Genomic DNA, 7501 nt, shown 5'->3' on the forward strand with positions numbered 1-7501 from the left:
GAAGATAAGTTCGGGATTGGGTATCAGCCAACTCTGACTTCTACAACTTTAGCGCCTCAGACTAGTCAGGGGCCGATTACTTTCTCCAGTGCTGGCGTCATTCAGTATGGCCAGATCTCTTCAATCGACGAAGAGGATGGGGACAGTGATTACGACATCGACAACTGGGTGCGTCCGAGGGTCCCGGGTGAAGTCATCAATAATTGGTCTTCTGAGGAGATGGTCCAAGTCACTCTTCTCGAAGAGTAATTTTTCTTGTTTGTTCATGCATGTCCAAGTCTTATGTTCCGTCCAGGGCGTAATGACTCATTGTAGGACTCATCTATGTGAATACCTGCATTTTTTTTATCATAAATGAAGGACGTCTTTTTGCATTCAAATATTTTGTTCACTGTCTTTCTATTTTTGCAGTTTTCAAAAACAAAAAGAAATCAAAAAATATTTGGCAATGTTTTTGTTTAGTTTTCACTCACTGTTCACACTCATAAGCACATACCATCACTCATGCAGATGCACATCATCGGATCCTATTGATAACGGTTCTGCTATGACTTGCTTCGACTTTGAAAATCCGATCTTTCAAGCTGAAGAAGAGGGTAATGAAGACTGCGAACTCCCCGAAGAACTTGCCAGGCTGTTAAAATAGGAGGAAAGGTTCATTCTGTGAGAAAATTCTTTACTTTGAATAAATTTTGAATGATAGCAAATTGTGTGATCATCATCCAAATGTTGGCTGTGCATTAACTTACATGATACATTTGTGTTTTTACTGTGTTTTTATCCCATTCTATTGTTGCATGACTGTACATAAAGACCTACATTGAAACATCACTTAAAAGAACTCATAAAATCCATTTTGTGTCAGTATGCATCAACACATAAGCCTATGCATCGATCCATGCTTAATTCAATTCACCAAAAACTCACTTATCTTACAGTATGCATCGATGCATACTCTCATGTATCAATGCATAAGTCTGTTTTGTGCTCTAACAGTTTCTGTTTTTCAGCATATATAAGAGATGTTGTGACAGCAGTGCAAAAAAAACGAATTCTTAGAGGGAAAAACAATTGAACACAAGATCAAAGCAGTGTGTAGAGGCAATTGTTTTTTGAGCAGATAGAAACCTGAAAGAGACTTCATCTTCTTCATCTTCTCAATCACTTTTCTTCAAGAACATCAACACATAATCATTCTTGTTCTTTGGATTAAAGGATCAACGAGATAACGTTCAGTGGTACGATCAAGGATCTAACTGAGGGTTTTCAGTGGAACGATCGAGGATCTAGCTGAGTTGAAGATTGAAGGGGGTTTCGAGGAAAAACCTACTGGTTTGTCCTTCAAGAACTGGAGTGTTCTTGCGGGTTTGTTAGTCACGTTTGCAGAACAGATTCAGCCGCAGCGTTGCGTTTGGAGATCGGGGGATTTCGCAAGCAGGTCGTGGAACCGGTGAATTGTTTGCAATTTCGTGCAGGAAATTCTTGATCGTGCTCAGATCAAGTGGAGGTTTCATACAAGAAGAAGTTCTTGGAATTTAGAATTCTGTCTTTGTATCATAACCTTGTATCAACGAATTCGGCAATAATTGATAATCAAAGTTCTCAATTTCATTCGAAATTGAGAGGGAGACGTACCCACACGCGAGGACGACGTGGGGAACTTCCTTACCAAATCTCTGCGTATTGTATTCTTCCCTTACTCCTTTTTACGTTTCCAACAGTTTTGCAAATTCAGTTAGTGTGTGGTGATTGTACCTTTTGCAAGACAGCAGTGGCAAGAAAACTTCTTTAACTAAACTCCACTGTTGTTCATTATTGATTACACACACACCAACTGTTTGACAAAATTGTTAGCTAGGTTTTATTCATTGGAAATAGACTTTAATGATAAGTGAATTCAATTAGCTAAAATTCTGGTGTTGATAGTTTCTGTCATTCTTATTCAAATCCAGCATTAAACTCGTGTGTCCGGTTTTCTAGTAGCGGTTCAGAATAGACGGAAGTCGATTCGGGACTGATATTTTCCGCCAACTTTAAAAACTCTGATAAAACTTTAAATCCGTTAACATTTAAAGAGGTGATCTATTCACCCCCCCCTCTCGATCACTAGCCACACCGTCTAACAAGTGGTATCAGAGCGCCGGTTCGCTGGTGCTCTGTGGCTGCCTGTAACAGTATGGATTCTGAACCAAAGGGGGCGTATAATAGAGCGCCTATTTTCAACGGTGAAAATTATGGCTACTCGAAAGACTGCATGCGAGTTCATATAAATTCTGTGGATAGGCTAGTATGGGCTGCCATTGAAAATGGTCCTTTTCAAATCACTATGACAAATGCGGCTGGCGCCATAGTTCCTAAACCAGAAGATGATTGGAATGAGAAAGATGAGAAAACGTGGTCGTGTGATTGGAGAGCTCGAAACATGCTAATTTCAGCACTTGGTGTTGATGAGTATTATCGGGTATCCCATTGCACGACAGCCAAAGAAATGTGGATGCTTTAGAAGTTGCCCATGAGGGTACTACTGAAGTAAAACAGTCCCGCATTAACACACTCAATCAAGAGTTTGAGCTCTTTCGCATGAAACAAGGAGAATCTATCTCCGACATGCAAAAGAGATTCACTCATCTCACTAACCGATTGAATGCGCTTGGAAAACCTATTTCCAATGAAATTGCTACTAATAAAATTCTCAGGTGTCTTAGCAGGGAATGGCAACCTAAAGTAACAGCAATTAAGGAAGCCAACGATCTAACGAGACTTACGATTACAACTCTGTTTGGAAAGCTGGAAGAACATCAGCAAGCATTGGAAAGTCTTGAAAAATATGAGAACAAAAGTAAGAAGGAAAAGGAGAAGAAAAGAGACAAAGAGGGAGAGAAGAAGCCAATAGCTCTTGTGGCCTCTAGCTCTAAGTCCTCACGAAAAGAGCAAAGTGACAATGATTCTAGTAGTGACAAAGATTCAGATGATGAGGAAATGAGACTTTTTGTAAGGAAATATAATAGATTCATTCGAAAGAACGGAGTCAAGCATTCCGACAAAAATCTCATGAAGTTTCGAAGACAATCTACAGATTCGAAACAAGAAGAGAACAAGAAGAGTAGAGGAAGAGGATCTTGTTTTAATTATGGTAAATCTGGACATTATAAAACGGACTGCCCTATGAAGTATAAGGATCAAAGAAAAGCTTCACCAAAAGGGTACAGCAAACAAAGAAGAGCTTACATTGCATGGGAAAGTGATAGTGATTCATCAAGCACACAAAGTTCAAGTGATAGTGATGAAACCGCAAATTTGTGCCTTACGGCTCACACCAAAAATCTGTCCTACCACAAGAAGAAAATCAATGATAAAAAGGTAAAACAAGCCTATTATAATAATTTCTTTTCTATGACTTTTGCTGAACTGAAAATAGCTTTTGAAAAACTGCATAACGAAGCTGTAGATGCTTTTAAAAGATTATCTTCCGATAAACAAATTTTTTCATTTCTGGAAGGTAAAGTATACAAAGCTGAAAAAGCTTTAGAATCATTAAAAGCTAGTATTGCAGAAAATTCAAAATATATTGACATTGATGGATGTAGTAAAGTTAGGTATTGTGACGCTTGTCATATTTGGCAAAATGAGGTAAACACTCTCAAGGTCAAATTAGAAAAAGCTTTACAACCTAAGGTTACTTATGCCGTTGACTCTAGGTTGTTTAAGAAGTCACTAAATCCTCCATATGCAAAATACTCTTTTATTCCAAAGGATTTAATGAACAAGAATAAACAAACGCATCATCATGGTTTATGTCATTATTGTTGTCATGCTGGCCATACCATTGAGAAATGCAAGTTTAGGAGATATCTTGTTCCTAAAGGTATTTATCAATGGAAGCCAAAAGGCAACCATGTTAGCACTTACCCCCTTGGACCCAATGAAAATTGGGTACCAACTTCTCTCTTTTGATATTGTAGGATGAGTGCCTTGCTTCCGTAGATAGAAGATGGTTTCTTGACAGCGGTTGCTCAAGGCACATGACCGGTGACATATCGCTCTTCATAGACTACAAAGCAAAGAAGAAGGGATATGTTACTTATGGAGACAATAACAAAGGAGCTATACTCGGCAAAGGTAGTGTAGGTAATCCCTCTACCACTACTATTTCTGATGCCCATTTAGTAGAGGGACTTAAACACAACGTGTTAAGCATAAGTCAATTGCGTGACAAGGGTTATAAAGTTTCTTTCACAAAAACTTGCTGCAAAATTGAACATGCTGAACAGAACATTGTGTTTAAGGGAGTAAGAGTAAATAATATAATAAGCGTTTACTTACTGTTGAAGAATTTGTCCATGTTTCTTTTGATGAGTCTTATCCGAAAAATGTCGGAAAAGGTATTTCTTTTGATGACGCAGGTGTATCTACAGAAGACATACTCAAGGAAGCTGTTGAGGAAACTGATCAGTCCAAAACAGCTGCCCATGAGAAGGAGGAAGATACTAGTCATGAAGAAAATGGGGAAGAAAAGACAGCTGAAGTGAATGATCTTCCAACAGCTTGGAAATCCTCAAAAGACCATCCCATTGACAACATCTTGGGAGACATTTCAAAGGGAGTAATGACCCGTTCTAAGATAAGTAACTTTTGTTCTCACTTCGCTTTTGTTTCACAAGTAGAACCTAAAAATGCCAAAGAGGCCTTGATTGATGAATTTTGGCTAATGGCCATGCAAGAGGAGCTTAATCAATTTAAAAGAAATGATGTTTGGGAACTTGTCCCTCGTCCGCGAGATCATCATATCATAGGTACTAAATGGGTTTTTAGAAATAAGCTTGATGAAAACGGAGTGATAACTAGGAACAAGGCACGTTTAGTAGCACAAGGGTATAACCAAGAGGAGGGCATAGACTATGAGGAAACTTATGCTCCAGTTGCTCGCCTTGAAGCTATACGTCTCTTGCTTGCCTATGCGTGTTCCAACGACTTTAAGCTTTACCAAATGGACGTAAAGAGTGCTTTTCTTAATGGTGTCATAAATGAAGAGGCATATGTTTCACAACCTCCTGGTTTTGAGAATGCTGAAAATCCAGATCATGTTTACAAATTAAAACGAGCTTTGTATGGTCTTAAACAAGCCCCTCGGGTTTGGTATGAAAGGCTTAGCAAATTTCTAATTGATCCTGGATATTCAAGAGGTAAAGTGGATAATACTCTCTTTATTAAGCACAAAGGAAAGCACATCCTTTTAGTTCAAGTTTATGTAGACGATATAATTTTTGGTTCAACTAACATACACTTGGTCGAAGAATTTTCTAAGGTTATGCAGGGTGAATTTGAGATGAGTCTCATGGGGGAGCTGAATTACTTCCTAGGAATGCAGATAAAGCAACTTGATGAGGGTACAGCAGTATGTCAAACAAAATACTGCAGAGAACTACTCAAGCGCTTTGGAATGAATGACTCAAAATCAATTGACACCCCTGTGCCTACCAACGGAAATCTGGATAAGGATAAGCATGTTTCTTCTTATTTTTATTATGCCTCACCTTGGTTGATGAGATTTGTTTTAGATTATACTTATTCCTCACAAGGTTACACCAACAGAGGTAATATCACTCCTATCTATATCTCATTTAGAATTATATGATTGTGTATGTTAGAACAAAAGTTTTTTTTTGCTTATACTGTTTGAACATTAAAAATTCTGATTTGTGAATCATACTTGGGCATAATTATCATGACATACTTCTGAGCATAATGCAAATCCATACTGCACAAAAATTCATTAAAATCTGGTTTGGCATCAGTATGTATCGATCCAAACATGTATGCATCGATTCATATCTTATGCATTTCAAATTTCTCAAAACTGGTTCAGGATGTATCGATCCATCCGTCGTTTGTATCGATACATAGACCCTTTAAAAACAAAATTGCATGCTATGGATCGATTCATGGCCATATGCATCGACACATACTGACTGCTATTTGGATTAAATGCATTTTTTTCATGTTGCTTAAGTTTTTTTTGTTGCACAATATATGGTTTAGCTTATGTAATTCTTAAACTCGTTCATACTACTTAAATGCTTATAACCTTCTGTTTACTTCTGATGTTATTGCCCTTATTTGTCATTCTTTGTGAGTGATTCTTTACTTTGTAAGCTTCATTCTGTGTGATTGTTAGCTTATCTATCAATTTTGCTGTGTTCTGCTACATGTTGCCTTGATAAACCTGTTTTTTTTCTTCTTTTTGATATTGACAAAGGGGGAGAAATGCAGATGTTGACAGACATGCACAAACTCAGGGGGAGTATCACACATCTTGCCAAAAATTTGCCATCATCAAAAAGGGGGAGTTTGTGAGAAAATTCTTTACTTTGAATAAATTTTGAATGATAGCAAATTGTGTGATCATCATCCAAATGTTGGCTGTGCATTACCTTACATGATACATTTGTGTTTTTACTGTGTTTTTATCCCATTCTATTGTTGCATGACTGTACATAAAGACCTACATTGAAACATCACTTAAAAGAACTCATAAAATCCATTTTGTGTCAGTATGCATCAACACATAAGCCTATGCATCGATACATACAGCATGTTGCAAATCACAAAACTTTTTTGTTCAGTATGCATCGATGCATACGAGTCATGTATCGATACATGGATAGGCAAAATGCTCTATGGATCGATCCATACGTGCCTTGCATCGATGCATGATCAGTTGAAACAGCCTATGTATCAATGCATACATATTAGGCATCGATACATGTTAGTGGAAATGTCATATGCATCAATACATACGAATTATGCATCAATCCATGCTTAATTCAATTCACCAAAAACTCACTTATCTTACAGTATGCATCGATGCATACTCTCATGTATCAATGCATAAGTCTGTTTTGTGCTCTAACAGTTTCTGTTTTTCAGCATATATAAGAGATGTTGTGACAGCAGTGCAAAAAAAACGAATTCTTAGAGGGAAAAACAATTGAACACAAGATCAAAGCAGTGTGTAGAGGCAATTGTTTTTTGAGCAGATAGAAACCTGAAAGAGACTTCATCTTCTTCATCTTCTCAATCACTTTTCTTCAAGAACATCAACACATAATCATTCTTGTTCTTTGGATTAAAGGATCAACGAGATAACGTTCAGTGGTACGATCAAGGATCTAGCTGAGGGTTTTCAGTGGAACGATCGAGGATCTAGCTGAGTTGAAGATTGAAGGGGGTTTCGAGGAAAAACCTACTGGTTTGTCCTTCAAGAACTGGAGTGTTCTTGCGGGTTTGTTAGTCACGTTTGCAGAACAGATTCAGCCGCAGCGTTGCGTTTGGAGATCGGGGGATTTCGCAAGCAGGTCGTGGAACCGGTGAATTGTTTGCAATTTCGTGCAGGAAATTCTTGATCGTGCTCAGATCAAGTGGAGGTTTCATACAAGAAGAAGTTCTTGGAATTTAGAATTCTGTCTTTGTATCATAACCTTGTATCAACGAATTCGGCAAT

This window comes from Lathyrus oleraceus, chromosome 1, assembly GCF_024323335.1.
Source record: "Lathyrus oleraceus cultivar Zhongwan6 chromosome 1, CAAS_Psat_ZW6_1.0, whole genome shotgun sequence".
Classification (NCBI taxonomy): Eukaryota; Viridiplantae; Streptophyta; class Magnoliopsida; order Fabales; family Fabaceae; genus Lathyrus; species Lathyrus oleraceus.